Here is a 26,736-nt window from a genome sequence, read left to right as displayed (position 1 = left end):
TTAACATTTTTTTCTATCTCTTTACCCCTTCTAGCGCGAAAGAGGTAATTCAACCATATATATATATATATATATATATATATATACACACACAGGAAGGTGACTGCATTAACAACAGCCACTGATGTAGGAATGGACTGGCCTTTGACACTGGTGAAGGCTCAGAGTCGGGAACGGTTGATATAAGATTGTAGCTCGCACATGCGGCAATTAATTTTTGAGTGTCTGCGAGAAAGAATCGATCCGCATCGAGATCTTTCTGACTTCCAAAGTGGGAGCTTTGGAAGTCAGAAAGAATGACTGTGAGAGCACGATGCATATGCCATTATCTCGACAACAGCCAACATGGTTAAATGCTCTTGTTCTATGATGTTATGAGCCTACTGTGACTGGTTCAACGGTGGTCGAACAACCAGCCAAATTCCACACGCGGAACAGTCACGTTTGGTCGACGCTCATGGTGAGCGTCCTGTGTCTCGTCTCGTAACACAGTGGCTCAGCTAATCATCCAGTACAACGTACGAATAGCAAGACCAATATCCACATGGTCTATGCGCGATATTAGTTTGTATAGACTATGGCAGTGATGACCATCGCAGGTATTCACTGTGAGATGAGAAATTACGCCTTGCATGGGCACGCCAATACTGGATCACCAACATTTGGAAATCTGTCGTCTAGTCTGATGAAGCCCATTTTTCGAACTCTATCATGCCGATTAGCATATAAGTATTTGGAGAAAGCAACGTGAGGTCATGACACCTGGATGTACTGTTGCTGTTCAACAGGCTGGAGGTGGTGGTGTTATGGTTTGGCGACTGTTTCGATGGTATATCCTGGGTCCTCTAATCACTGTTAATCAATGGTTAGGTGGAAATGCCTGTCTTTCTATCGTCGACGACCAAGTATGCCCTTTCATGATGACAGTGTACCCAGACAACTCCGGGGTCCTGTTAACAAGATAACGCGCCATGCCACAAGACCCAGCAGGTTGATAACTGGTTTCAGGAATGCGACAATGAATCCTTTGGCCTCCCGTGGCCGTCCAGCTCAGCTGATATCAACTCATTTGAACATGTTTTCGTATTACTGTAAAAGGACATTCGATGCTACGACCGTCCATCTGATAGTTTGGGAATATTATTGTGCTCCAAGCGTATTCGTATAAGTGTATATTCACGAGCCTATTAACGCGTGAGCTAAAAACCCAAGAATAACTGAAAGGGATAAGTCCTACTCCTTTCGACTGAGATCAGCTAAAACTATAGCCTCGGCTAAAGAGAACATTTTAAAATTTCTCCAATCGTCGATGAGAATTGAACTTATCCCTCTCCAAATTTTTCAAGTAGTGGAACCTTTGTATTGCAATGAGAGATCATTTCATGTTCTATAAAACAGTTTACAAGTATCGCTGAAAATCCTCCTACCTCAACGCAATCACAGTTGACCATAATAATGAAGAAACTGTTTTTGTTGTTGAAATAACCTTCAGAGATACATTCGAATAAATTTAGATAACACTGTTTTTAACTAGTTCCGTACAAATTATAATATTATGCAGTGATCAACTAAATTATTGAACTTGCAAAACATTTGAAAGAATAAAAATGTCCACGGTTATGAATGCACCATTTCTTTCATTGATGTGTAATTGAGATGTTGACAGTCTTAAACCTACTCCATTTCGAAAACACGAGAGCAATACCAAATATCGTTTTCGTGTGTCAATGAACGCAGACAAATTTCTCATAAACTTTGGGTTACGACAAAGCAGTATGGCTGTCTTATAAGGGATAGAAAAGACTAAGTTTTAGCAAAGTTTGCTTAAAAAAACACGAAATAAAAGTTTCTCAACTGGAGATTTCGTGCTGCCTGCATTCCAAGAATGAATACTTCATTAAGGAGATAGTAGAGGACTAGGAACGATTTAAGGTCTGAGGAAAAATAATTTAGTGGTTCGTGGTAAAATGGATCGCTTTACGTTTCAAGTATGCAGAGGGACTTGCGAAAAGCTTAGAAAAAGGAATGAAGCTGAACTGATTGGCCATTGTTGTTTCTTAATCGCAGAGAATATTCCTAGAAATTTTCTTCAGAAATCAGATGGATTTCTTGAATACTTTGATTGTACTCAATAGTGGTTCTAATAACCCTATGATTGCAACGATGCAGTAAATCGAGATGGCCACAGTAGAATAACATGAAAAAGGATGAACAAACAACTCGTGCAGAGGTCAGCGAAAGAGGCACTCACTTTTTTTCTTCCTTTCTTCGTTCCTGCCTTAGGGAATAGTGAAGATTACACGCACTCCACTCTGGTGTGCTGCTCTGTCTGGTTCTTTTCTGTTTCCAAGCCTGAACTGTTAGCTTTCTTCAACTTATATAAGCTTCTAACGCAGATGAATAAATAAGACATGGTTTGGTAAGTAAATGTACAAAGAGTTACTTGAATAGAGATCTTTATTTTGCTAGTATTCATGAACCATTGACATAATTATGTGTAACATTGTAACAACCTCCATTTTCAATCAAAACATTGATTCTAGAGGGGAAAAATGCCACCATTGGATTGGGCACACAAAATTCATATAAGAAACAGTTAAATAGTGATTTTTCTATTCGTACAGTAGTTCTCGTTATACTGATTAAAGTGAAACAAATTAGCCATTTATGCAGGGGGTGCACGTGGACATCAATGTGATATTTTTATAACGATATTTCTCACACAATATCATTCGGAATATTACTTTTAATCTTTTACTCTGGAATAAATTGCGAGCATAACGGCATTTGCTTTCATGGATCGCTCAAATTAAAATTATGTCTCTTGCTGTGTCCGAAATGTGAACGGTCTGCTACTGAGCTTGAGTTACGTTTTTCCATCTGCAGTGTTTAAATAAAGATGTCTAATCTGACGGAAGAGTAGTCAACGTATGCGTCTGACTCAACTACCATTATTTTCTGCTCATTCTTGTAGACTAAATCAATAAAAACTTGGTGATCTTTATTGATTATGTCCACTCTTCACTGCAGAACTGCATGATCCTGGTAAAATCAGTACCTACGTGGAAACCGGGATCCGGTTGCTATTAGGGTTGTTATAATAACTCAATTCCTTAATTGATATGAGTAGTTTGTTTTCCTTTTATGGGGGAGAAATAAAGGAGAATACATGTCATTAATCTCTTCCTGAACCCAACTAGCTCCAATTGAGAAGGCATTTAGTTCCACATGACATCGACAGGAGTTGAATCTAGACCTTTTAAAGCTTTTACCAAATTGGGGGCTAGTTGTAGCACATGATATATCTACTGTCCTTAAGTGGAAGTGACCTATAAAAAAGTTAGAATGAAACAATGTAACTTAATGTTCCATTTCAGGAGCATTAGCAAATAGTAATAATTCATGATTAATAACAACAAAAGAGCAAAACGAAGCCTACGCGCCTAAAAGGCACCGGAACCCATGATCATTATTTTGCTGAATAGCTCACTTGTAACTCTGCTAACTATATTTATAGACAAGTAACACCAAGCAGTAGATGTCTATCTGCTGGGAAAAGATGTTTAAGCGCTCATTAAAAGGTGCGTGTCCCCATGGAAGCGTTTAGCATTGATGAATGATTTCAAATTAAGGCGTCGCTAGAATTGGTAGCTTCGAATTCGTCTATTTTTCACCTGGTTTGGGGAAGACAGTGATTATAACAACCGTGCTACCGACGAAGGCAAGCTATCAGTCCGTAAATGAATCTTTCAAGTTGTGCATTGCTCATTCATTTGGTTAGGAAAAGAAAATATGGCTAATAAATAAATAAATATATATAACAGATAAACTACATATTAAACACCTAGTGCTATTTGGACTGTTTGAAATGGCTTCCAAGCAAGGCGAACAATAATGGAATGGCTGGTCGCAGACATATAGGATTAATGGTGGACACAAATTTAGGCTAAAGCTAATTTTATACATGGAATAATTACCATCAGAACCGCAAGCGATTCAAGCACTATTCCCATGTACAGAAACGCTCATTCGCTTCTACAAAGTAGGTAAACTTAACTGCCTAAACAGTGAAGGTCAGAAGCAACACCACCTTGCAGCCGAGTTTAGCGTGCTCGTATGGTTGTACGTTGTAATTATGCTCGACATAATAATTGTACAGTTGCAACACATTTATTTAAACCACATTCGTGCAGTTATAAAGCTGGTATCAATTTACACAACTATTGGAGCGACTATCAAATAAAATGAGTAAAGCAGAAACTCTTACATGTTGAGTGAGTCGTTTAAAGTGAGTTGAGGCCATGAGGCATCAGTATATTGTGACTAAATTGGATGTATTTTACAGTTTTGCATGTTTAAATTATTTATGTCAGGGAAAACCGAGTTTTCAGAAGGCGAGGGAACTTAAATTTCATCCTGAGACCTGGTTAACTTCGGTTTCATTTGAAAAATGCTTTTTATATTTAGAGGACCTTCAACTTCTTTCAGACCGGAAGCAGTTCATCTTATCCACTTCACTGTCACGGTGGCCCCAATCATGTGACGAACTGAAAACAATCCTGATACTTGTGATCTGCTATTTTTAAAAGTTATTTCGGCGCTAATATAAAATAAATAAATAAACAAGTCACTGTTTACAATTTCAGAAGAATGTTTGTCAAGGATTCCACTCAAACAGCCTAGATCTAGCGAACTATTTCATTCATTCTGGTTGCTTTGCGCACTACGCCGCGAAAAAAAAAAATGAACGTGCACTGCGATGAATGGCACGTGCACGTATTATAAATTATTACTAACGGATGTTATCTCTGAAACATTAAATGCGAATTTTCTTTCAATGTTCGTTATTAATCGAGTTGGTGATTCAAGTATGCGTGTCTTTTATGGTAGTTTTGTTAGAGAATGGTTGATGGAGCGTCATTGCTGTCTACATTGAATGCTTTGAAAATTGGTAAGCGGGAGAAATTACTTATTAAAATCACTTTAGATTTCGGAGAACAAACGAAAATTATTCCAGAGAACAGAATTGGTGCAAACAATGAATGTGGGATTAAGCAAAATTGAGTTTCTAAGTTCCAACCACTAAAGGACATTAACTGGTAATAGCATGTTCTCTAGCGGTTGTGGAAATTAATTTGATGATTGTTTGTTTGTTCCACTTCAGAAGAACAGCATCTGTGTAGAAAGAAAGGGGTGTTCGGGTTGAAACTGAACATCTAATGATAAGTAATGGGCTCACTGATAGTCTGCGTTTAAATTATTTATCTATCTGTATAGTGAATTACAAGTCTTGCAATAAAATGTAGTACTCTGATATTAATGATCGTAAATATACACAATATACAGCGAAATTGATTAACAATCATGCAGTATTTGTATTTTTTTTAGTTAGTAATATATTTATATTCAAAACATGAGTAAAGTTGCACATCAATTTACTGACTAAAAGAGAGATCGACATTTATACAATAACTTATAGCGTATACGAAAGATAGAAAAATGGTTGCGAAATACTTCGACTACATTTTATTTTCAAAGAGCCGAAGTGACAGGCACCCGAATGTTAATACAGCTGATAAACCGAGCATTGTGGGTGAACACTGTACAGTAAAAGAGCTACAGAGGTCCACCATCCGCAGTCAACCAGGAGGTTGGAACGACAGATTGGAATGATACACTCTGCGGACAGTGAGGGCCAGTAAACCCAAAGAACGTATAGAGGTGCAGTCAGCTAGACTGACTGCACCTCTGGACCGTGCACCAAAAATTCTCAAGAACAAAACAAGACAGACCATAATGCATATCTATCTAATAGGAGACAAATATTTGAGGTAGGCAGTGCAATATATATGGCAGTAAATAATAGTAACATAATAAATACGAGGGCGTTTGAAAATTAATGCTTTTTGGTTCATAATTATGAGCTAAGAGGTTTTAGTTAATATATGCGCAGTAGGTTTATTTTTGGTTGCTCTTTGACTAGCTGCACCATTTTAAAGGGAATGGAAGAATCTTTCAATACGCGGTCAAAAAAAAAAGACAGTGTTGTGACTGGAGTTGATTACTGGCTAGGATCTGGAAAACCAGGACCAGTCTAAGGAATTTAACTCGCGCATCATATGCGGTGGTCATTCCTTGACCTTTCCGCATACTCCGTATTTGGTGGTGACGGGCTCGAACCCCGGTCTAATCAAGAAGCATGTGCTACGCACTGCTGCTCCTTCCCACCTGGCTACGGAGGCGCCATCGGCACTGCATTTTACGAAAAACGCCTACAACCAGTTCATTGTTCCTTAATGAACTGGCCCACAGCCAATACAGTCCGGATAATTGACACACTGGACAACGTTAAAAAAAGAATAAAACGAGTAAGGTTTAGTAATACGACAATGTTCTTCCAACACGACAACAAACGATCTCATTACAGATACGCAACGTTGGCAAGAATTTTTCCGCTGAGATCTGAAGTTGTTCCACCTCCCACTTATAAATAAAATCTGGTTTACAAGCCACGAAATGTATCCAAAGCTTAAAGAATACCTTCAGGGCACCAGATATGATTCCGTGAAGAGATGATCAGTCTTTCAACCTTAAACGGCTTCCAAAAACTTTTTAAGCACTGGAGGAAATGTATCGAGTTAGGTGGGGCATTTGTAGAAAAATAATACACATCAATAAAGACAACTTTTTATTTCCAAATAGTTTATTAACTAAAAATAAATGCACAAGGCATAATACATTACGAATTGTAAATTTGTTATTGAACATTTAGTGAAATACACGATTCTTTGTTCTTAATAGTAAATTGCAATTTACAATTACAAAGACTGATGTATTTCACTGAATGTTCAATAGCAAATTTACAATTCGTAATGTATTATGCCTTGTGCATTTATTTTTACTTAGTAATTATTACTATGTACACCATTTGGCATCTCCCATATTGTGTACTTATAATTCATAACTGGGTTAGTAGGTTGCAACACCAGGAAACTTGCCCACCCACCGACGATAGGCTAATAAGTCTTGAAACGGTGCCGTCTGGGGGATCTTGATGGGACCCTCGTTACCGCGAATAGGTAACAGCAGTCTTTCCTAATGGGAAACCGTTGCCTGTTCGGGGGATTTATGAGTGGTTTAATTCATTCATTCTTCTCCTTAATAAATCCTTTTATTTAATAGCAGCTCTTTTTTTCAAAAATACTGATTGAGAGCAAGAAAGGAAAGTAACCTTTCTTTTTTTCATATTTAATAGACTAACTCCTACTAATTTCGCTTGGTCACACCAGGCACTGCTCCTGCCTTCCAGTGGCGGGGCCGGTAGCCTTGTCAGAAAAGTTCATCTCCCAGGGGCTAAGAGGAGCCAACATGGAACAAAATATGTTTCCATCTATAGAGTCGACAAGCTGTCGGCCAGATACCGAACATGAACATGATTCGTCACAAGCAAAGAGGTTGAAAACCAATCCCTCGGTGACAGACTTACCAGCATTCTTAATAATGCACTCACTATCAGAACAGCCTTTCAGTAAGCTATTCCGTTTTATAATCCAAAAACACCTGGAAAATATTGCAGGGTCTCCCAAGACGGTTAAGAGACTGCAATCAGGGGACTTACTTGTTGAAACTCTAAACCACAGTCATTCTGAAAAACTGATAAAAATTGCAAATTTTGCTAATATCCCAGTTAACGTAACTCCCCACGCAACCCTAAATACATCAAAGGGTGTAATATCTAGTTGGAACCTGATGAATGTGACGGAGGAAGAAATTAAAGAAGAGCTTAAGGAACAAAATGTAATCGCTGTAAAAAGAGACAATATACTCATACCTACCAGAAATATAATTCTCACCTTTACCAAATCTGCCCTCATCAGTAAAGGCAGGATATCTTTGCTGCACTCGTCCTTTCATACCTAATCCGTTGAGATGTTATAAATGCCAAAAGTATGGCCACTCTCAAACGACATGCAGAGGCAACCCAGTTTGTCCCAACTGTGGATCCTCCGATCACATTCAAAGTGATTGTTGGGTGAAAGAAATGATCTGTCCCAACTGCAAAGGCAACCTACTCTCTAAGACATGTGAAAGACATCTCTAAGACATCCTGCCTACTCTAAGACATGTGAAAGATGGAAAAACGGAGAAAAAAATTGTGAAATATAAATTTGAAAATAAAGTTAGTTATCAGGAAGCAAGAAAATTAATTGTACCCACTGTCCCTAAACCTACATATGCCAATATGGCAAAAAAATACCAAACTATAGCAACTCAAACTGATTTTACCGTTCCATCAAGCAGATCAATCTCCGAATGGGATCGGTCCGTCCTCTCTCAGCAACATTCCAATCCCCTTAAACACTCAGACCAATCAAGCAATACGCCTCTTACGATACCAGCGAAATCTCCTCCTTCGCCAGTGATTGCTACTACTTCAAATAATCATAGTCCTCCTTCAGAAAAGATTATTCAGGATACATCAGTGGATGCAGAGTACCCATCCAAACAAGAAGATCCAGTTCTGGAAATATTTGTAAAAGAAGAGGATATGGACACCGGTCGCCCTACCTTTTCAAAAAGAGACAAATCAAAGTCTGAACGCCATAAGACGGCCACGTAAGCTACAGCTTCTTCTTCTAAATTCAAGTAAGGCCTGACATCTTTCAATGGAATTGCAGAGGCTTTCGTAGCAATATTGACGATATTCAATACTTAATTAACCATTACTCTCCAGTTGGTTTCTGCCTGCAAGAAACCTATTTAACTGCTCAAATTTCCATTTCCATAAAAAACTACTCAATCTATAGACGAGATCGGAATACATCCGATTCTGCTCGTGGTGGTGTAGCTATTTTAATTAGCTTAAGGATTCCAGCTAGGCAAATCGCTCTCCAAACCCAAATCGAAGCTGTCGCTGTACGTCTGATTACTCAGACTGCTTTAACACTAGTCTCAGTTTATCTCCCAACAAATCATACTCTTGTAATGACCTTGAAGAACTTTTAATACAGCTACCCTCCCCTATCTGCCTGCTAGGGGATTTCAATGGCCACCACCCTTTATGGGGATCATCTAAATTAGACAGACGCGGCCGACTGATTGAAACTTTACTGGAAAAACAAAACTTCACTCTTCTTAATAATGGCTCGCACACCCATATACCGTTACCTAATGGACGGACTTCTGCCATTGACCTAACGATTTGCTCCCCGGTACTGTTTTCAGTCATGCAATGGTCCGCTCTGGATAATCCCATGGGCAACGATCATTTTCCAATTGTTTGTAATCTGATGGTTACACAACCACCATTAGACCAACCCTGCAGGAAATGGAAATTCTCTAAAGCTAATTGCGACAAATTTCAGTCAGCAATCACACTGGACAAAAAAATTATACAACTACATCCAGTAGATGAAGTTACCGATTATATCACTTCCTGCCTTTTATTTGCAGCTAAATGCTCAATTTCATTATCAAATACCAAGACTCGACGCCATTTCAACTGTTGGTGGAATGCACAAAAGTGAAGAAAGAAAAAAATAAAGCATGGAATTTATTTCGTCGAACTCCAACTACAGTTAATCTTATTAACTACAAGAAACTAAAGGCGCGCCTCATTCAAAAGAAAGATAGTCGATGCAAACCGAGTTCAAGAAAGATTCTTGGACTCGGTTTGCATCGACTATCAATAGAAACACGAACCCACGATTAATATGGAAGAAAATTAGGCAGCTTTCTGGGAAGTTTCCAACTGTTCCTTCCCCAATTCTTTCCTGCAATGTTCTAGACCACATATGGGCAACCCGCGGGCCGTATCCGATCCTCTACTTCTTTTGATCCGTCCCTAATCTATTTCAACGAAGTTTGTCTGATTCGTGGTGGGAGAAAACATGGTGTGTTCTACTAACTCACATTAAACTGACGTCATATGACTTGCCCAAAACACACCATGTTTTCTCCCACAAGGTCTCTTTCTCACTTTGACTAGGGGCGTGTGTGTGAACGTGTTCAAACGTGTCAGTTCGGTTCCTGCATTGATGTTGTGTTCTGTTCAGTGCCTGCGGTGTAGAAGACAGTTTGTTTGACAGTTGTGAATATCGCTTATAAATTTGGGACAATGTCAGGGGTTATGTCAAAAAAAAAGAAAAGTAGATGTAGAGAATCGTAAATTTCAAGACAACTGGACGGAGGATTATTATTTTATTCTGAATAAAGGATTTCCTGTATGTTTGCTGTGCAAGGAATCCGTATCTGTCAACAAAGAATACAACTTGAAGAGACACTTTACTTCGAGACATGCAGATCACCAAAAAATTGATGGACGACTACGAAAAGATGAAATACAGAAGTTGAAGAAGATTTGGAAAACCAGCAACAAATGTTCAACAAGCAAAGAACGCAGCACCACAGCATTGTCAAAGCCAGCTTTGTGGTAAGCGAAAAAATCGCTAAGCATTCTAAGGTGAAGGAGAATTTATCAAAGAATGTCCGCTGGATGTTGCAAGTATAATATGTCCTGAAAAGAAAAAAGACTTCGAGAATATTCGTTTGTCGAGACGTACTGTTGTCCGACGGATAGAAATTATGGCTGATGTTATCAAAAAAAGTTTAAAAGAGAAGATGGAAAGCATTTTCAGTTGCTTTGGATGACAGCACCGATGCCTCCGTTACAGCACAACTAGCAATATTTCTTTGAGGAGTTGATGCGGATTTCAACATCACAGAAGAATTATTGGCGCTTCAGCCGTTAAAAGGAACAACTACCGGTGAAGATATAATTGAAATAGTCTTCGAGAGATTTGAGCTTAAATGGAGTTCACTATCTGGCATATGCACTGATGGAGCCCGTGCAATGGTTGGTGCACGGAAGGGATTTATTGGAACAGTTCATGAAAGAGCAATAGAACTACAGATCCATCAGGAAAATTTAACAAATTTTCACTGCATTATCCACCAACAAAATCTGTGTGTAAAATCGATTAAATTCACAAATGTTATGGAAGTTGTAGTAGCCAGTATTAACTTTATTAAGTCACGTGCACTTAATCACCGCCAATTTAAGGAGTATTTGGCAGACCCATTTTCGGATTATGAAGATGTGTCTTATTATTGTGAAGTGAGGTGGTTGAGTAAAAGTAAAATGTTAAAACGATTTTATGATCTGAGACAAGACGTTGCAGCTTTTATGGACATAAAAGGAAACACAATTAACTAAGTAAAACCATTTCAGCTTACTGTTAATAGAAACACTGACTTCAGATAAATTTGGAGGAAAGTTAGGTAGCTTTCTGGAAAGTTTCTAACCTTCAATTCTCTGATTGCTTCCTGGAACGGGCAAGAACTCTTCGCTCCTCTGGATATAGCAAATGCCTTGCACAAAACTTTTGTCGAAGTCTCAACAGCATTAACTTACTCTCCGGCATTCCAAAAAATTAACGCCATCACTGAACAGCGATTCATCAACTTTCAAACCACTCTGTTCCTTTCATATAACCAGCGTCTTCTATAAATATTAACTGCTACAAGGTATTAGAACAGCGCGCACAACAATGCTGCTGGATCAGATGGAATATATTATATCATGATACCTTGATGAACTAAATTTACTAGTAGTCTTGGTATTTTATAATGGAATCTTTCTGTAAAACATTTATCCCACTTAATGGTATCACGCACACGCCTAGCATTTCTGAAACCCGAAAAATATCCTATCAGTCCTTCTCGTTACAGCCCTTTGTTTTTCCAGTTGCCTGGTAAAATCCTTCAAAAATGACTCACATCCGACTTTGGATAGTTGAAACGCAGTGTCTAGTGAATAATAGTCAACATGGCTTTCGGCAAAACCTTCCATTAGATTTCATGATCAAGGCTGAGTCTACAATTCTCAATGCCTTTGTGAAAAACAAACACCTTTTCATAGTTTTCATACATATAATAGAAGGCATTTGTTACTATCTGGCGCCACAACAATAAAATCTCAATGACTTTCGTACTTGGTCTAAGGCAATCTGCCTTTATTCATTACGAACTTGCTACAGAATTGTTCTTTTCAAGTTTGATATCAGAACTCTCTTTCTACGAGATTGTTGTCGGAAGGAGGAAGAATACCTCAAGGGTATGTACTGAGTTCAACTCTTTTTTTTTTTTCCTTTAGAATTGATTCCATTACAAAGGAACTCCCAAATACTGTTGCGGCTTACCTTCACGCTGAAGATCAGTCTATTTCTTGCCATTCCCAGAATATGAGATCTGTTGAAGGGCAACTGTGTATATCCCTGAGTAAAGTACAAAAGTGGACAAAGCTCAATGATTATTGACTCTAACAACAGAAAAATTTGCGATCCATTATTGCAGACAACGTAAACTGCATACAGATTCTGAACTGCAGATGTCAAACCTTACTATCCCGAGCGCCAACAATAACATCAGATTTTTCGAATTAATCCTTGATAATAAGTTAAACTTCTTTGAGAACATTAAATCTGTACGTATTGCCTGTCTCAAAAAGTTGAACATACTAATAAATTTTATCTGCCTTGTCCTGTACCTCTTTGCTGCTCTTATTGATTAGATCCCGTTTGGATTATGGTGCTCCAATCTATGATTCTGCCTGAAGGAGTGTACAATACAACGCTGGCTCGATCCTATACAGCACAATGCATTGCAGATTGCTCTTTGTGCTTTCAGAACATCCCCGACTCACTGACCAATAAAGCTATTAAAATTCCGTCAGATTTATATTTAGACTTTATCCCTATTCCAGCCTCTGACTATAGTCTCATCATACAAGCAGCTTGCTTTGCATAGCGGATAAAGCTATGGTATACCCAAACTTATAATAAACTTTATCTGTTGAAACACGACCAAAAACTTTGACACTCTAGTGTTCAGAGAGTGCTACGAGAAGAAGTGGTACTTGACGGGCAAGAATAGGTCACACTTATCTGATTCATCTCCATTTACTCACATGATGATGCTGACACTTCATACTAAGAAGCATCGTATAGGCATTGAAAGCATCGCAGGGAAGACTAATTGATTTGAATAAGTACTGTACTTCGCATTGATCTTTATCGACAAAACACACTTCATAGTGAGGAGAGGCTGTGCGAATGAAGTTTAAAAGCATGAAACTAGTGATACTGAAATTTCAGATGATTATTTATTGGAAACTTTCGGGCCTAAAGGTAAGTAAAGCGCCAGTAGTTGATGATATTTGTCTAGTAATTTTGAGCGAGGCGATCAGAGTGTGTGTTGAAATATTCAGGTTAATTATGGGGGCATCAATGGAATCGGAAGAGATTCTTTTGAACTGGAGAAGTGGTAACGTACCGCCAATACATAAAGGCGGTTTTAAGAATGAAGTTGATAACTACGAACAGGTTAGTCTGACTTCAGTGGTAGGCTAGGGAAAATCTTAGAGGCAGTGATTAAAAGTGTAATCTAGAAATATTTAGATATAAATGGCATTCTGAAGAACACACATCATGATTTTATTAAGGAAAAATCATGTTTAACTAAACGTGAATAATTTCTACGTAGTTTATTTGGATTTTAGTAAGACATTTGACTCAGTTTCTCATGACAGATAACTGTATAAGCTGTAACATGACGTTGCTGGCAAGATTCTAAGATGGATCGCTGGGTGGCTGCAAGGAAGAAGGCAGAGGATTTTGATTAATGTATATGCTTCAGATTAGTGTAACATCAGAAGTGGGGTTCGGGAGCAAAAACCATGCTACCCTCGCCCGAGACCAGCTAACTCAACCACGTTGTGAAAAAGATCAACAAAATTCCTCCCATCATCAACAACAGGACTCGAACTAAGCTATTTTACATCACCCGGTGTGGGGAGGACGACGATCCTACCAAATGTGCTACCCACGAGGGCTTTATGCATTTCTGGGAGTGATTTAAACACAGTAGAGAAATACAGGGAGCTGGAATTTACGAGCTGATATGAAGTTTCTGAGCAGTGTGAACAGGAGGCCAGGAAAATCCATTGTTTCTTATCGATGATTTATCAAACAAGACCCTGTAGAGATGAGAAGGGGTCACAATCCCACTGCTTAGGGCAATTGTAAGACTGCAATTGGAAAACTGTGTCCAGGAATAGAGACCTCGTGTAAAAAAATACACATTGACCTCCTTGAAAAGATTCAAAGACTGGCAATTCGCATGGTGAGATAGAAAAAAGGACGACTCAACGAGTGCAAACTTCGATTTCATGGGCTACAGAGCTGTAGAACCAGGTACCTTAGAGGGGAACTGATTGAGATTTTTTAGGCTCTGAGTGGATTCGTAAAATGAATGAAGGCGATATTTTTACTGCTATAAAGAATTCTAGAACCATAAATTTAAATTACAAGGGAAGATGTTTAGTCGAGATTGTAGAAAGGTTTCTTTTAACCAGCGAGTTGTTGATTACTGCAGCAAGTTGCCTCCGCAAGTAGTTGAGGCTGACTATTAGAAGAAATTGAAAGGCAACGCATCTGCGAAGAGTGAAATATTTAATTTATTTATTTCCACAATTGCTTTTTACATTTTTTTGGCCAGTACCAAAAAAATGTAAAAAAGATTATTTCTTAAAATGTAGGAAGATTATTTCTTCCTCATCCATCCCAGTGGGCCTGGGATGGATGAGGAAGAAATAATATTAATAGTTGCGGAGTTCAGCTAGCGTTCAGGAGCTGTACTACCTAAGACACAACAAGTGAAATAAGACAAAAAAAGTGAATGTACGGCTCGAGGTTTTAATATTCTTGCCTAATACTGGTTAAGTTTCTGCTTACAAATGTGTAATTTTGTTTTCTCGTTGATAATAGTGCTTTCCAATACCATTCTCCATTCTTTCTCTTTCCGTGACGTTACACAATATAGGTAATATGTTTCGACGTTCTTTCCAGCTGAGAGTTCATCGATAACTAGTTTTCACGTTCTTGCTTTTTCCGTGGAAAGTTCGCAACTCTATTTTTTTTCATCCCAGATCGGATGGTTTTGGTTCTGTTCAAATGTGTTTTTCTTTTAGCTGAATTTAAAAGGATCGGTACTGCGGATCGTTTTTCATATGTGGCGGTATATCGGCCATCTTCTTACTGCTAGAGACAGATGAAACTTTTCGTCTAAAAAAGAATTCCTAAAATTCTCTTCGCCATATGGTTACCACATTACAGTCAACATTTATACATCCATCTTGCTTGGTTTTACTTGTTTACATCTAAATTCTTTTCTGCATCATGGAAACACGATATATATGTCATTATGAAATCCGTTTGGAAAAAGTGAGTTTAATAAAGACTTTTTTCACTTGGAACTCAACTTAACCAGTCTCACGAGGTGGTGTAGGGTTCCCTCCATTACCACAATTTCATCTCCAGGTTTTCTCTTCCACGCAAACGAGTATGGAATGTGTGCAGTTTAATTGGCCCCATATTGTCTTCGTTGCTTAGGCGCTCTCCTTAAAGAACCTAACCCAGCCCACTCGATTGCTTCAAAAGATGTGGTTATCGTTTTTACTTTGAGAAGTGTGTAAGATCAAATGGGCATGAAGAAACACTTATTCTCATCAGAAAAAAATAGTAGAATCGATTTATGCAATTAGGTGTCTAGAATGTTTGTTAGAATTTTTTGTAACGTTCACTCCAATATGTTCATTGTATTCTTTTCAGTGCTGTGGATGTTTTATGAAAAGAATGACACTGTACGTTACGGACTTCTTAAATTTCCCATCTGTCACTCTTCCCCTTGTTAGGAGACACATAGGCCATCTTGAGTAGTACAGCGGATAAAATCCATCGCCGTTCTTCCCATGCTATACTGGGTGGAATATGTCTGGGTTAGAATAGTGATGGAATAATCGAATGATTAATAATCGATTATAAAATCGACAAGAAACTGAAGAAGGAAAAAAAAAAGACAGTGGAGGGATTCCATCCGATGTTATAAAACTACAAAGTACTGTTATCATTCGGTTAATAGACCAGTTTTATTTTCTATGGATATCCTACCACTGTCGTTTTTGTTTTCTTTTTTATTGATTTCATAATTGACATGTTGTTGAGTTTGCATATTGTTGATTAGTCCCATATGGCTCGCGATTATGCCAATCATTAGTTTCGAATCCCATCTTCCAATAACGCTAGGAATTTACAGTACATAGCTTGATCTATCACAACGTGGCTGAGTTAGGCGGTCTCAGCGGAAGCTTGCATGGCTTTATCTCCGCAAAGCTTGTTTTTTTGCGTTTGTGATCAAAAATTGCAAAGAGGCAAATTGACCAGAGAATAAAGCAAATTTCAGACACTATGCTGACGCCTCATAGGTTAATTGCTTTGGCGCTTAACACACTTTTAGGAGATGCACAGCCATTCTCTGCTTGGTGAGCCGGTTCACTACAGAAGTTTGTTTTTTTCCTTCTCCTTCTAACTAACTTCGTAATGTTCTGGTGAGCCGACCGGGCTAGCCGAGTGGGTAAAGTACCTGCCCGGCAACCCAAAGGTCGCGGGTTCGATTCCCGCCTCGGGCTTGGATCAAAGTACTGCAAAAACCTTGGAAGGTGCAATATGGCCACAGAAGCCGATGCGCCAACAACTACCAAATCAAAAAAAAAAAAAAAAAAAAATGTTCTGGTGCTTCATGTGCTCATTCAAATTCATAACTGAATATGTATGCTTCTCGTATCACACAGTACAATTCAACAGTGCTATCCTTCTTCTCCCCGACTTCATTTTTGGTTTTGCAGATCTACTCCTTTCCAAATAATTCGCATTGAAACGATTTGTCAAAGCTATCGATAAATCCTAATGAGTAATTTCATGCTGTAATTACTTACTTTCCCTGGAACCTGGGATGTCTTGGCTTTGGTGCCACCACACCATTCTCATAGACATTTAACTTATTTAAGAACTACTTTCGTTGAATGCGATTACTGTCAATTAATGGTGGCGCAATTTCTCATCTTACCGGGCGCTTCTACACCTAATTTGAATTCTTGACTAAATTTTCTAAATATATCTTTTGAAGTTATGATGGACATCATGGCGAGATCCTATCTTCCGCATATTTTGAGGGTTCAGTGGACTGTCTAGGAGGCATCTGGATCAAATAATGTACAGTCTCGCTAGCTCTACTCTTCCAGACAGTGATTGGAAAGAATCCGGGTAGTGTATATGCGGAGGAGCATTATCATGGCCATGTTATGCCAAGGAAAACTCAATGCTCCTGAGATTACTTCTGTTCCGTGTTGCCTCTTTCCACTGTTTTTATAACACTGCTGATTTCTCTTCTGGCTGGAAATTTGCTTATATGAGGCCAGTTCCTAAAAAAGGTGACATCTCTCCCATCCATTTATCGTCCAATTTCAAAGCAATGGTGAAATCATTTAACCGCCAACGCCTAAACAGACCTCTAATCCTTCCATCTGATGAACTATCGCCAAATTCGATGCAAAAGTTTGGTGAACTCAAGTATTTGTTCTTGACATTTCTAAGGGTTTTGATCGTCTTTGGCATATAGGTCTTCTTAATAAACATCCATTTTAGGGATTGCGAACTATAGAATTTTAGGAATTGGGGATTCAGTTTTATGTCTGACTGCTCTCTGCGATGGCCCTCTGTCTTCTAAATTCTCCACTAATTCTGATTTTCCTCGAGGTTTAGTTATGTCTCTCACTATTTTTTTTTTACCCTTGTATGTTAATAGCTTTCTTCTGGAAATCCTGTCTATAGTTTTGCTTCAATTTCTCGCTTATCCACCACAAATTCCTTAAATGCTGGTCTCCAGGTAATTCTTCAATCCGCGGCAAAGACAATTTAGTTAGTTTCAATCCATCGAAACTCAGATCTGTCTTGTACTCGAGAAAAAGGAATCTACTGCTCCTACGCTTATCTTCGATGACATTCTGATTTCTAGACAGGATCACATATCGCTATTGGAGATTACCCTGACTTCTAATCTATCTTGGCATAAGAAAATCACAAATATTGCTACCTCTGCATCTAAGAAAATGAGTTTTGTTTTCGCTCTAGGCGTTACATTTCTGGAGTGGTGCCCCTAAAATATTTCTCAGGCTTCTAGCCTCATTCAGAGGAGAACAATCGGGTTAATTAATAACCTATCTCTCACGAAGTGTCTTTCCTCTCTGTCTCATAGATATACCGTTTCTCCTGCTGCCTTTTCTATAGATACTTCCATGGGCACTGTTCTTCTGAATTAGTCTCGCTCTCTCCCAAACCATTTGAGTATGTGCTGCAACCAGTGAGTATCCATTTATTGTTCCAATATCAAACCCACAGAACTAATATTTCTCCTTCCTCATTTATCCCTTCAACTTTAGTTTTCCGGAACAACCTTCCTTCACGGGTATTTCCTGAAAATTACAGTCAACAAGCATCTTCTTCTATCTTTCCAACCTTCAAACCACGCATAGTACTAAGTGCTATAGGTTCTAAGACCTTTCGTGTTTGGTGTTTCATGAAAAAAATTGGAAGGCATGCTCTACAAAACCGATTGTTGCTAATAGCGAATCAAGACAGCTGGAGCTCACATCACATATTAAAATTTAACATTTCTTTTTCCCCCCTTAAATCTCAGCCACCATTCTTCCTGCTCAAACGCGTTTCTCGCCTCCTGAGAAGTCTCCCTTCAACTGGATCCAAATTCTTGGTTATTTACCTGAAACACGCCACAGCTCATTCTTAAATGTATTTTAAATTTTGTTATATTTTCAGTGCTGTATAAAGTTAACGGTTAAATCCTGTAAGAGCATATCCATCAATTTACTGAGAGGAATCTCTTAATAATATGGTAACCACCAAGCAGAGACTCCTCTATTACTAAAATGTGAATTTTCAAAGTCATTCACTAGGCCTACTCACTCCATATTTTCTGTGGATTGAGTAGGAAGATTAGTGAACCATCTTAAGCCATTTATTGTGTTTCCTGTTTATTGTAGTGGAAGTGCTTGGTCATGTAAGGAAGTAACTTTATGTAACGAAAAGCGTATGTTCTCTTACGTTAATTGGAAAGCGAATTCTCTTTCATAGGAGTTTGCCAAAACTAAAACTATTTTGGCAAAAACTATTAAAATTCTTAAAGCTGTGTTGAGAATGTATAAAACGTAGAGCAATATCAAAACAACCCTTGGCGAAGCACCTCCACGCGTGAGATCAAAGCACGAAGTAGCAAACTTAGTTTGCTAAACGCTGCTTACAGAACGAGGCTATTCCCTTAATGGACAATGACGTAGTTAATAGTTTATTAATAGTAATTATTGTGTGTGATCTATTCATTACGCATGTGTGAAGAATAAAACTTCAGCCTGTGACTGTTTCCAAAAATAACATCCATTTACACAATAGATACATTGCTGGACAAAATTTCATGAATATTTTATTGTGAATAGAGTCGCTGAGGACGAATATTTGATATAATTGACATCTTGGCATGTAAATTCCAAGTATCCAATAGAAATCGATCTACCACTTTACAGATACGCACATTATACAAATCATTCATGCCTGTAAAAACACGGTTTGCGACAAAATCGCTTCATAACCGTTTTATTTAGCGTGCACAATGGGGTAACCGCATCTCAGGATGGCAAGTCATCCTGAGATGACTGGCCATCCTGAGATAAATTATTCCTGAAGAGAAAGGTGTATTATTTGCTTTTGAGATTTCAGAGCTGTACAGAGCAGCAGGACTGCCAGTATCGTTGCATTCTTTGGCTGTTGATGGAGAGTTGGATCAGTTTATTTTACTAGAATTATCGGGCTCAGCTGCTCTTCCTTTTGTTATTAAATTCTGGTGATCTTGCTGGCCAATGTAGTCGTTGAAACTGAAGATATTCAACGACTGCATTGGACAGCAAGATCACCAGAATTGAATCCGATCGAACGCCCTTGGGCGTCGCATTGCAAGCCGAGAGCGAACGAACTCCTCAGTCATTTGGTGAGCTAAGGTCTGCGCTGGCGGAAGAATGGGATTTTTTACCACAGAATCTTATAGATACCCTTATATCGAGCATAGTTCATCGCTGCCAGGTCTGTTTAGCCGTCGGAGGAGACCTTACGCCGTACTAATATCATGTGAACATATTTTCCAGCATCCATTCGACTTCTGTAATGTGACCTTTTTGGTAATTCTTAGATAACCCTTAAATGTCCCTTATACCTGTCCGAAGCTTCTCGCTATCTCGTCATTTCATCGTTATTTTATGCTACCCCACCATACCAAATGTTGTTCCGTTTCATCAAAAGCTGCATAAGTTTCACCACTTTTCCACGTGTTCTGTTCATTTTGTGGAGCATTGTATATTAACAAAAATTGAAATAGGCTCTCAAGTTGCGCATTTTATGCTTTTTTAAATATTTGCTACATTCGATGAACATTATGCACATAGATATATATCGATGAACATTATGCACATAGATATATTCGATGAACATAGATATATCGTTTTGAAAATTGAGTGTATAAAACCGTCTGAATTAGAGCTCTGGATCATACATGAATTCATCCATAACTGTTTGGCACAAATGTACAACCGACATTTATTTACCAAAAATATAAGCGGAAGAGAACGGTCTTCCCGTAAGACAGACGTGGGAAGCCCGTTCAAGCAGTTCTTGAGTGACTTGTTAATCTCTTGAGCTCTTAGAGAACTCTTAATGAAACTTCCGCAGCCGACGCTGTTGCTGCTCAGTTACAATGACAACATCTTGACACATCGTATTTGAAAAGCAAGGCTCACCGCATGGATCTTTCGAAGAGAAGAAAAGCTTTCTGGTTAGAAGAATTACAAAGATAATTGTATCAGTGAACAAAAAAGCACTTGCCTAAAAGTTGTAATCTTTGCCGATTTCCTTATTTAGCGCAGGAGAGCTTTCGCATCCGATTCTCCATTTTCTATAGGTGAGGAATCGCAAACAAAGAGGCGAATATTTCCTTTTATTGGTTGTTGGTTCCACCCTACAAGTACAGTTGCCACTTCTCCAAGTATACTTTGATAAGGCACCAAACTGACATCAACAATCTTTACAAGTAATCCCTTATCTCAAAAGAATTCGTTTGTAGTAATTTGCTCTCAATAAACCTCCTCCCCCAATTCTGCCTGCGTCAGAGATTTGAAAAGGCAGCAATTCTACCTACACTAGGAAACCGACAGATGGCAGCATTGTACTTTGCTTTCACTTTAACGTGTGCAGTTGAAGATGATCATATAAACTTCTCCGAATAGAGCAATGCATTTAAATTGCAACTTTACCATCCTTATGTTCATTGACCCTTCTTCTTCCCGTTTGATTAGCAATTTATATTTACATTGCTAAACTACAGTAGATATATGCAGCATCCCCTTAAAAAATCTTTGGAGAAACATAAGAAATGTACGTTACTAAGTGTCCTATTTTATATCATATTAAGTCAATTACTTCTTGAGCAGCACATAGAAAGACATCTTTTAAAGCGCTCGCTCCTTTCCCTTTAGCTGCTCTTTCAGATGGTAACAATAGATCAGAGTTCAATTATAGTTAATTAGCGAAATCATATATACTTTTAAATTTTTAAGTATAGAAAATACCAAATCATTTTCGCTAAGTATTATAGGAATTAGAGCAATGTTTAGTGCTAAATCTGTAGAATAAAAATATCATCATAAGTTTTAAGATATGAGTACATAAATAATTCCAAATGAACTAGCCTCCGTTATCTTGAAAACTGTATTTTTATAGTTCTGTACACTGAAGGTCTATTCTTAAAAAAAAAAAACAAGAACAGCTTTTTGTTGAATATTTTCAAAATAAATTTTGGATGAACCACCCGGTGACCGGGTGAGTGAAAAACTCTAAGATTCATAGGAACCTAGTGAAGTATACAGTTGTAACTAAGAAACAAAGCATGGTTCTAACCAGGGCTGTAGTGGAGGGCATACCGTGGTTCAGGTCCATATGGGCCGTGTTAGGGTAACTAAGAGTAAGAACACGTGCCTCTGTATTTGCATGTACACTAAGGCTAGGAGCATTATAAATTAATTTGAAGAATTTGAAGTGCTGGTCAAGAGAACCATGGCAGATATTGTTGTAATATCAGAGACGTGGTGTCACACAGATATAAGGAATGCTGAATTGGAATTTGGGGAGTACAATTTGTACAGAAAGGATAGATAGATAGGGCAGAACAGGAGAGGTGGAGGGGTTATGCTCTTAGTTAAAAAGAACATTAAATCTAAGGCAGTGCATCCAGTTGACACGGATGGACAGTGCAATGTTGAGTCAGTTTGGTGTGACGTAAGCACTGGAAAGCAAAATTGAGAAAAGTGTGTTATAGACCTAATGACTGTGATTGGTACACAAAACAGATATACAGGGAAATGGAGTGGGCCAGCAAATCAGAATGTCTCATAATGGAGAATTTTAACTTTCCAGATGTGACTGGAATTTGTGGATTAGTCGCTCACACACTAGCAAGATTTTTGTGGATTTCTTGGATGACTGTTTTCTACAGCAGCATGTTAGAGAGGCAACAAGAGGAAGCAATACTCTTGATCTGATTATCAGTAGTGATTCTTCATGCATTAAGAATCTGCAGGTAAAATACTCACTGGCATATTAGTACACTGTGGCATCAATCACAGTGTACTAATGTGGAATTCAATTGATGATGTTACTAATGTGGATCAACTGATGATGTTACCAACAGCAAATTCTAAATGGGAAGTATTTAGGGAAGTAATTGAAGAAGCTATTAGGTTTTTCCTATTATTGAAGAAATATTATTCAAGGCTTAAAACTAAATGGATGTCAGATGAACTATTGAGACGAGTGGCAGAGAAAAAAAGTGCATGGAAAGTATATAAGTTATCAGGTTATACAGAAGCCTATGGTATATGTTAATTAGTCTGTAATCAAATCGCAAAGGAGGTTAGGCAAGATAAGGCAGATTATGAGACGTCTGTGGAGAAGAATGCAAAGAAAAAGAGCAAAGCCTTCTATGCCTATATTAACACTAGAAGGAAAGGGTTGAATCACATTGGGCCACTAGATGACTATGGGTTAACTGTTGATGACCCTGCTCAGGTTGCGGGAAAACTGAATAGGTATTTTGCATCTACATTCATACATCAGGATTTCTTTAGGAAAGGGGATGCCAGAACTTTATCAAACTCTAACGAGGAGCTAAAGGACTTTGTGATAGCTGAAAGAAAAATGTAGGAGAAATTGTTGAAGGTGGACATAAAAAAAACACCTGTGGTGGATGGAATCTATCCAGTTATATTAAAGAAGGCACGTAAAGGTGGTAAGAAACCCTTAGCCATAATTATAAGAACAGGCTTGGATTCAAGACAGATGTGCAAATTGTGCCCGCAATTCATAAAGGGAGATCAAAAGGCTCTGAGTAATTACAAATCTGATAGCTTAACATGTGAAAAGGTCATAGAATTCCTCACATCATTGACGGGACTCGATCCCAGGTCTTTTCCACTGAGTGTGGGGAGGATGATCATTATACCAAGTGTGCTACTCACCAGGGCAATAAACAAGCATTCCATTCTACTGATTTCAGAAATCAGCATTTATTCTTGTTTGAACACAGAACGAAGAAATTGATAATCTACACAGATGTGCGGTGAATGTGATTTTAAACTACTTCCTCAGAGTGGAACTGTTTTTTCACCCATCAAGAGCTGGAATACTAGAAATCAGCTCTCCTAAATTATCTTAGTAATTCCTAACTGAACTGTTTTATACACTGCTCGACCAAATTAACAGAACACGTGGAAAACGTGGTGTAACTCGTGCAGCTTGCAACGAAACGGGACAAATTTTGATATGGTTGCGTGCCATAGAATAACGACGAAATGAGGAGACAGAAGACAGGTGTAAGGGACATTTTAGGAGTTGCATAAGAATTGCCAAAAAGGTCACATTACAGAAGTCGATACAAGATGCTCGAAAATATGGTCATATGACATCAGTCCGGCGTATGATTCCCTTCAATGGCTAAACAATCCTGGTACCGGTGAACCATGCTTGATATAAAGATATATACAAGATTCTGCTGCAACAAATCCCATTTTTCCACCAGCACAGATCTTTGCTTATCAGGTGACCGTAGAATTGGCTGTCGGCGTGCACTGTGACACCCAAGGGCGTTCCACACATGTTTGATCGGATTTAAGTCTGGTGATCGTGCTGGACACGACAGTCATTGAATTTCTACAGTTTCAAGATATTCCTCCACGACTTGACCTTTATGTCCAGTGGTGTTGTCTTGCATGAAAAGAAAATCTAGTCCTACCACACTCGTAACAAGTCGCACATAGGGTTCGAGGATCCGTTCTCGGTCCCTCTACGCAGCTATCAAAAAGGTGGAAGGGTCCGAAAGTTTATCATTATTCCGCCTCACACGAGAACACCGCCTCCACAGAAAGTGCCCCATTCTCTACGGTTTTTGAAAGGATGATACCTCATTCATCGTCTCTAGATGAAATAAAGTCTGGAATCGGTTTGTTGGTTAAAACAGGACTCATCAGAGATCAGTCCTGTTTTAACCAACTGTACCCCATTTGCCAGGGCCCCAAGTCACATATTGATGGCACTAATAAGCTCTGCAGCGATTTGGGGTTAATGGGATACAGATCACTGGCTTCCTTGTGTAGAGTCCATTTGAATTGAGCCTCCTTAGCACAGTCCGGTTGCAAATGTTGACTTTCTTCTACGTTAATGTTCTGTCAACCATATTTGTGTGTATATTTTTGTTTCCTTCACCACGTAACTGACATTACTATAGGTCGAATAAGATTTTCTTATTTTACCTATAGTAATGAATAAGATTTTCTACTTAAATAATTTTATTAATATATTTTTTGAAATAATCTTTTCAGTCTAATAATGATTACGCAAAAATCAAAGAAACAAATTAAATTTACGAATTTTATTTGCACCATAACACGTTCACTTGAAAAAAAGCAAGTTTCACTGACTTGTAATTTGGCAGTTCTCTAGCGACCAAAAATTATATAAAATTTTACGATCTTTCGAAAAAAAAGAGTAGAAACAAATCATTGTGCCTTATGAAATTGACAATAGTGGCACAATGATAACATCATACGAAGAATTCGAATGTTAGTTCCATACTACAAGGTTATATTTTTTTCTAAAACAAGGACTCTTCTGAAATAGCCCCTTCATTTGATTTCATTTTTGGAAACCATTCTTCGCACCTGCTAGATACTCTCTAGTGATACTGACATTGATGTGACCCCTTTACACTTCAGGAAGCACTTTTGCTGAGAGCGATAGACTTTAAATAACTCTAGAGAAAGCAATAAGAATGGTTAAGTGAAAAGAATCTCTCCATCTGTGGAATATTATGCTAATTAAGAACAAAATGGCGTAAATAAATCATTGTTTGGTAGTTTTTTTAGAACTGGAGTTCTCATACTCGTATATACGAGGATTAAGTCACCAGCAGAGCAGCTTTTTATATTAACGTTGAGCATTTTTCTAATAATTCACTTGGGAAATAACTCTAAACAACTTATATAATTAAGATTGAATTTAAAAAAAGTACAGGAAGAAATCGATTTGGGAGCTACAATTTGATAGACTGGCATGAAACGATTTATGGTCACCACATTAGTCTCCCCAGAAATCACTAATCATAAGGGTTACAGTCAGCCTCTGCAAACTGGAACGCAGCCTGGTACAAGTTAGATCGTCTCGTACCACAAACAAAAAAAGAAAAGTGAAAGAGTTTAGGTAGCCACATCCATAAGGATTTGACGTAATTGAACGAAAGCTGCTGAATGAAATCCCCCCGCGTACTCCAGCTGTGTATTCTGTTATTGTGTCCTCCTCTGGTAAAATTTCTGGCTATGTCGCTGAATATAGTGACGGTACGTATTTTTTAAATTATGCTCTTGGCCTAAGCCTATGATCCAGCAGCAAGGTTAGTCTGATGTCGTCATAGTAAAGACAGTAATAAAGCACATGTGACCAGTTCTCGGGTTTTCCAAAGGCAGGACAATTCCAGAGACCAAGTTCGTGTAATTTTGAATTTAAGGAATTTTACCCAGTCAGGAGGATTGCCAGGAAATAATTAAGGTAGAACCAAGAAGTCGGCCCTCCGAATGAATGCTTTGATTACTGGACCTTTGATTGAGGTTGACCAACGCTCAGATTTTCTTCAGTTCGTTCCAGCATCTGGACTTTTCTGTTATAGGATCAGCTTGTGGGTTGATTGCAATATCTGTTATGATCCTGTGTTGCTGTTTCTGAATAAAGTAACATTCAGAAACACAGGTAAAAGGGAAGAGATCCATTGATAGCATGTAGTGTCAGCATAGACATTTTCCAAAAAGCACTTGAGATGACTAAAAGCATTAGATATCTGGATAGTGGGCAATATATAGCTTTATAAAAACGAATACGACTTTATAAAACATACAGCCTTATAGAAAATTTGCAGTTTTTCGTTTTAGATCTCCAGTCTTGTTTTGAGATACGGAATCGACCATGCAGGTGAAATGTTTGATTTTTTGAGGCAAATTTCTTTAGGTGGGAAGAAGGAGGACCTGTTATCAAGGACGATACTTAGGTACTTGGTTTTCGAGAACCATAGGTATAGGTGGAGACACTCCGTTGATTTTTAGGGTAGAGGGACTGCTAGAGTGAAGCTTTCCCTTGAAGGGAACCATCTTAGAGAAAGAGATGGTAAGATTTTTTTCTGTGAACC

This window comes from Mastigoproctus giganteus, chromosome 6 (genome assembly GCF_048544385.1).
Source record: "Mastigoproctus giganteus isolate SK-2022 chromosome 6, ASM4854438v1, whole genome shotgun sequence".
NCBI lineage: Eukaryota > Metazoa > Arthropoda > Arachnida > Uropygi > Thelyphonidae > Mastigoproctus > Mastigoproctus giganteus.
The sequence above is the reverse complement of the archived record's forward strand: the minus strand, read 5'-3'. Positions refer to the sequence as shown.